Source organism: Macaca mulatta, chromosome 2 (genome assembly GCF_049350105.2).
Source record: "Macaca mulatta isolate MMU2019108-1 chromosome 2, T2T-MMU8v2.0, whole genome shotgun sequence".
Taxonomy (NCBI): domain Eukaryota; kingdom Metazoa; phylum Chordata; class Mammalia; order Primates; family Cercopithecidae; genus Macaca; species Macaca mulatta.
In genome coordinates this window covers 25,737,873-25,744,920 of record NC_133407.1, presented here as the reverse complement: position 1 = coordinate 25,744,920, position 7,048 = coordinate 25,737,873, and positions in this window count along the sequence as shown.

The following is a 7,048-nucleotide window of genomic DNA, read 5'->3' as shown; positions in this document are numbered from 1 at the left end:
TCCCACTACTGGGTATATACACAACAGAATATAAATTATTCTACTAAAAAGACACAGGCACTCATACATTCCTTGTAGCACTATTCACCATAGCAAAGACAAGGAATCAACCTAGATGCCCGTCAATGGTGGACCGAATAAAGAAAATGTTGTACACATACACTATAGAATACTATGCAACCACCAAAATAAAAAGAACAATATCATGTCCTTTGCAGCAACATGGATGAAGCTGGAGGTCATTAAGTGAATTAATGCAGGAACAGAAAACCAAATACCACTTGTTCTCACTTATAAGTGAGAACTAAACAATGGATATTTATGGGCATAAAGACGGCAACAATAGACATTGGGAACTATCAGAGATGGGGGGGGAAGAGAGAAAAGGCTGTAAAACTAACTATTGGGTACTAGCTAAGTACCTGGATAATGGGTTCATTTGTACCCTAAACCTCAACATCATGCAATATACCCGGATGATAAACCTACACACATGCTTCCTGAATCTAAACGTTGAAATTATAAAACAAATTAAAATAATAAAAAATCATGTGAAAATAAAAGTAAAAATAAAAATAAAGGAACTGTATTGCTTTTACAAAAGGCTGGGTTAAGGCCAGGCTGCCCCATCTGCCTGCTAGGTTCAGCTACTAGTCTTTAAGACCCCTGTACTCTAAGTGTGGTCCTGGGCATCGTTTTAGGTTTATTAGAGATGCAGGATCTAAGGCACTACTGAATATAAATCCCCAACCTAATGGATCAGAATCTACATTTTCCATGATCCCAAAATTACTCCTAAAATTTGAGGAAGCACTAAGTTGAAATATTATCAGAAACTTAAAACACAAAATTAAAGAGACTATCTTAACATAACAGAAGTTTCTGTAGCAAAGTAACATATTTGGTCCAATCTATTTTCACCCATCAGATCACCAGCACTACTACTCCTTGTTGCCTGTTCTCCATTTTCAAAATGTGCCTTGTTCTGTTAGGTAAATGAAACATAAACAGAGCAAAAAGGTCTGTTGTTGGTCCCTTTTTGGACTTTCAACAATGACATTTTCTGTCACAAAAATCAGTAAGGGAGACTTTGGATTATACAAAGCGGGAAAGGAAAGCAAATGCACAGCTTGGGGGTCCCAGTTCTCCTTTGCTTCAGATACTGTCCAGTTTTACTCTTCCTCATTTTAATTAATTGGCTTACCCTCCTCCGGTGTGACATGCTAGTGTCATAAATTGAAATGAAATGCATTTAAACTCTTTCTGCTTCTATATTTTATTGTCCTCATGTCATTTTGCTATGAAAATGTCCCTACCCAGCACTTTGGGAGGCTGAGGCAGGCAGATCACGAGGTCAGGAGATCAAGACCATCCTGACTAACACAGTGAAACCCCGTCTCTACTAAAAATACAAAAACTTAGCTGGGCATGGTGGCGTGCACCTATAATCACAGCTACTCGGAAGACTGATGCAGGAGAATCACTTGAACCCGGGAGGCTGAGGTTGCAGTGAGCCAAGATTATGCCATTCCACTCCAGCCTGGGAAACAGAGTGAGACTCCATCTCGAAAAAAGAAAAAAGAAAAAAAATAAAAAAGGAAAGAAAGAAATAAAATGTCACTGAACCCTTCTAAATTTTATAATCTAGGCAGAAGCTATAAGTAAAGACCATCATTTTTCTGGATGTGAATGAATTCATAGAGACATTTCACAGAAGACTCCGATTGATACTGGAACACAGAGTCAATAACAAACTGAAAAGCTCCATTGGAGTAAGAAGGATCCTCCATGGCATCCCAAATCATCCATGCAGAATTTTGTCCAACATAACCTCAGATGACAGGAAATAATTTCAAATATTGAGTTTTCTCATCAAAGGTTTTTTAGAACTATGTTTTAGGGAATTTTTAGTATTAACAATCAACCTTGTGTAATATTTGGAATATGTCTCCAAGTTACAAAGGTTATGGTTAATTCACAAATCGCCAATACTATTGGCTCTATTCTTTTCATGGTGTCACAGATCACAAGCAGTCTTCAGGGTGGCAATTTTCAAAATTCCATAGTTATTCCACTTCAGCCTAAGAAACTTCAATATTATTTTTATAATTTTGTTCTGGTCATCAATTGTTATTTAACAACTCAAAAACTAAATGAGATTTTTTTAAAGAAAACACCCATTTTATTATGCTCACAGCTTCTGTGAGACTCAGGAATTAAGATGGCACATATCAGGGATGGCTTATCTCTGTGCTATGATGCTTGTGGCCTCAGATGAGAAGACTCATACAGTTGGGGGTGACTCAAATGGATGTGGATGGAATCCCAGAGTCTGAGCTGAAAAGGTTTGACTAAGTCTATCAGCTACAATCCCTATACATGGCCTCTCCATGTGGCTTGGACTCTCATGCAGTCTAACAGTGTGAAGAGAGTCAGTCTTTTTACCCTAGTATGCTCAGCCTCATGAGCAACTGTTCCAGAGAACAGAGTGGAAGTTTCATGGTCCCCTTTTATGGTCCAGCCTCAGTGATACTGTATTGGTTGAAGTGGTCGCAAATTTTCCCAGACTCAAGGAGAAGGGACATAAACATTAACCTCAAAACTCAATGGAAATACTGTCAAAGAAATATGAAGCAATATTTTAAAGGTGTCACATATCTACTAGTTTTAAGGGCAATAGTTTCATTCAATAAATGATTTTAAAATTAAAATCATTAGTCAAATCTAATACAGAAGATCTTGACTAAAGGAAAATAATATGCTAAATGTTTGTTTTCTACTTGTAACTTGAACCAGGTTGTATGCAATTCTCTTAAATCGAATCCCAAGATTCTTAGCACTGTATTGAAGAGGCTTTCCTTGTTAATAAGAATAAATTCTTATGTACCACCTGGAAGCTCTACAAAACGTACAAAGACACACCATCTTTAAGAGAATATTTATCTACTGAAGTCACTGTGGACACCCTGAAAGACAAATTGTCTGAATAAAATAATTTATTTATGAATATTTAAATTGTTCATTGCCCAGACATAGTAAGATAAATTATCTTCATTCTCTGCATCATGTTACTGCCCTCAATTACTCTTATAGAATAAAATAGAATTTTAAAATGCATTCAATCAGGCAAAGAAAGTATAAAAACTATGAGAGTAAGCTCTCCTCAAACAGCAAAAGCACGTAGGAAGTCAGTAACATTTCTCAAGGTGAAAATGAGAAGTAGAGAAGTTCCCTCTATAAGGAGAGGCAGGAATTTCATTGCTGGAAAGAAACATAATGAACATTACATGGGGAATTTGTAAACCATTCAAAGATGGATACACTGCAACATAAAGATCTGAATAAAAAGTTGAGGCATTAATTGAAAAAACTCTGGGGAGCAACTGAGGGAAGATAGCAACAACAGTTAGATGTTCATGCTGCCTTCCCCAGTCCCAGGGCCAGCACTTCTAAAGCACTCAATGGACCCACTGCTCAGGAGACACCAGGAGAGGATCACTGAGTATGGTCCAAGGGGCTGATGGGTCACGAAGCTTAGGAGACAGAGAGTTACTTATTTATGACAAGCATAAAAGTTTGAAGTCCTTTCATTTGGGCATTTAAATTTCTAACAATAGGAAGAAAGGTTTCCCTTAAATTTGGGGATTATGAGGATAAAAGTACGGCACCAGAATTCCATATGATGATGAACTAAGATATGATGTTTCTTCAATAAGGAAGATAAGAACACCTACTTTGGAGTAGCAGGAGATGGTTCATGTAATTCTAAGATTGCAAACTAAGTGTACACATAGACATTTAATGTATATACACATTCAAATCTCCATTTTCAGTGCAGTGTTGAAAGCATATGCTTTAATCTAATGTAAAAAAAAGAGTTTTAATTATTATTTTTTAAAAGCCTATACTTTATCTTGGTGTGGGCCTGTGTGTGTATGTATGCATATGTGTGTTAGACAGGTAAGTTAATTATTTTTAAATGCATATTTTAGAAAATGTACTTTTTAAATTAAGCTATTCTATCAGTTGTTGTTTTCTGTAAACAACAACAACAAAAAAGACTAGCCCTGTATGATCAGTTATTTCTGATTAGGCATCAGCCCACACCATCAGGTACCATGATGGACAGAGTAAGTCTTTTTCAAGAGGGCATTTATTCCTCTATAAATTTTTCCAGCTAAAAAATAAAAAAACTTTGATGAAACTAGAATTGAAGTGAGGTGGTTAATGATTCATTATTAAGTTGGTTTCTATAGAAAGTAATCAAACAAAACATATTCTTTTTAATTTTAAATTTTCTTTTAAAAATATTTTATTTTAGATTCAAAGGGTATGTGCACAGGTTTGTTACATATATATGTTTTATAATGGTGAGGTTTGGGCGCATACCTATGACCTAAATAATGACTCTTATACCCAAGAGGTAATTTTTTTAACCCTCACCCAGTGTCTATAATTTTCATTTTTATATCTAGTATACCCATTGTTTAGCTCCCCATATGAGAATATGTAGTATTTGATTTTTGTAAATTTTCTTGTAAAAACTCGAACAAGGAATCACGATCCATGAAGCCTGAATACATTATGATGTCATTGATTTAAGTTCTTTAATAACAAACCAAGTATAATTTTGCAAAGAAAAAAAGTCACATATTAGTTCTCAGCTTTGCTTCACATGTATTCATGGAGAGACCCTTAACTGGAAGTATAGCAATAAAAAAGGAAATAAATTAAACACCAAGGATATGTTGTTACAGAAGACCTATTAGTTCCACCGTTATACTTGTTCATGCCACAGCAGCTTGTCAAATGGTAAAAACAAGAGTGAGGGAAAATGGCTTGATGATAAACAATTGCATCTGATGGACTATATCAACTACTTATTTGGATGCCGAGTGAACCAGCTTAAAAAAACTTGTGAGGAGCAAAATACTCCCCTTCAAGTTATGCTTTTGAAGCCATTGTATATGTATGTATACATACACATATATATACACACAGACACGTACACACACACACACATATATATACATACACACATATATATGAATATAAATGATTATCTGGTCAAAATTGCTACAAGATTAATCATTTCAACATCATCCAAATCTTATTCTCATGGTTTGTCATAAAAGGGTACCTATTGCAATAAGGGCCATTGGGATCAAAGACATGAGTTAGATGCCAAGGAGAGGACTAGGCAATGCTACACTGTCTAATAGCTCAAAAAGAAAGACTAGATTGTTAACTCCATGAGGCTTGAGAGCAAACTTTTTGTGTGCTTGCTTTGTTTGTACCAATTTGTGAGGGGAAAACTGAAAATAAAGCTCACCTAATTAAATACTAGTATTTGACTCCATTCTCTATTTATTATTCTTATCCAATCATATAGATATTTGACTGACATCTTTCCCTCCAGTCCATGAAGCTAGATGCTCCTCACTATCTCACATCTGAAGGTACTAGAAGGAGGGGTTAGTACCAAATAAATGGCTCTTCTAAGGCTTCTGGTCTATAGCTACCCCAACTCAACTTCTGACCACAAATTCCTAAAAATTTCCTACTTACTCATAACTTCAAGTAAAATACATTTTTTCCTCAACATTAGCCATACTTCCAGTCCTTTAACTCCTTCATATTCTTCTAGGCTATCAGTTCTGTCATAGCTTCTCTTCCTCTCATGTAAGTCTTGACCCCATGGCTAATTATCTGAACCGCACTTTCACCAGCACTGTTAGTTTTCTCCTACCCCAATGCCTTCTGAGATATTGGTCATATGAAGTTCAACTTTAGAACAATGTAAAATTCAAGTGTTGGACACCAACTTCAGTCTAGATAATGATGTACTAGATAATCCAAATACTGTATCAAATGGCACCTTGATAAATTCCCATTCTCTAACGTCAGCTGGGACATAAGTAGCATCGACTAGTTCTTTTACACATTCTTGGTCAGCTTTCTTTCCCATTCCTCTCAATCACCATTACAGACTCACTCAGTCTCTCAACTTGCCTATCCAGTCTAGGCAAAGAATGCGCTTTAAGGAAATTGAAGCGATAATGCATTATCTAGTAAGGAATTGGAATGGTGGAATGAGGAGTTCAGCAAATCCTCTGCCCAAAGCAATGATAAAACTAGATGAATTTGTCAAATACAAAGATTTCAGGACACTAGAAATAGAACAAAGGCATAAAATAAATTGAGTTGTATCTATGCAAGAAAAACCACTGAACCACAGATAAAAGCTTCTTGTGACATTTTAGCCTGGGGTTGTAATATTTCCATCCTCCATTCCCCTTCCTCACCTTTCCATTTGTGCTCAGCTATGTACTAGAAAGAGGCAAGTCATGGAAATAAGCAGCTTCTTAGACAGGAAGGGTAAGTGCTGACATATTTATCAGGGCACAGAAAAATCCCCACACTGAGGGGCATGGTCAAAAATAGCAGCAATTTAGGTGAGGATAAGGGCCAATGTTAGCCTGAGGCATGATTTTAGTTGGGGGAAGCAACAAGCAGACTAGGCAAAAATTTAACAGGAAGGTCCATGAAATGAGGCAGCCAGAGCAGGCACTGATAAGCTTCCATCTATCCCTGATTGTCTGAAATTAAGTACGCATGTGCAAAGCTGCACACGCTCTCAGGAGAGAAGACAACTATCTGCTTGTCCCTAGATGAAGGTGAGGCCTTTTGCAAGCAGAAAGGAAAAGCCAGGAACACTTATTAACCTGTCTGAAATGTAAAAGTGTTCCCCAGCTCACACACAGATTCATGAACAAGAGCAGAAACCTTAGTTGTTCAAGGTGAGTAATCTGACTGATTATTGAAAGACTAAGCAATTCTGACATGAGAGCAACCCTTATGGAGTCAGGCTTAAAAATAAAAATAATAATGAAGAAGAAAACACCTGAGAAGAGATATCAGAGGTCACACACTGTGGAGGAAGAGAGACTCCACAGAATTCACCTAATAACCAATAAACATGCAAACACAAACAATACCTGGGAAAAAAAAATTGAGGTTTTCTCTATTATAGTATCTAAAATGCTCA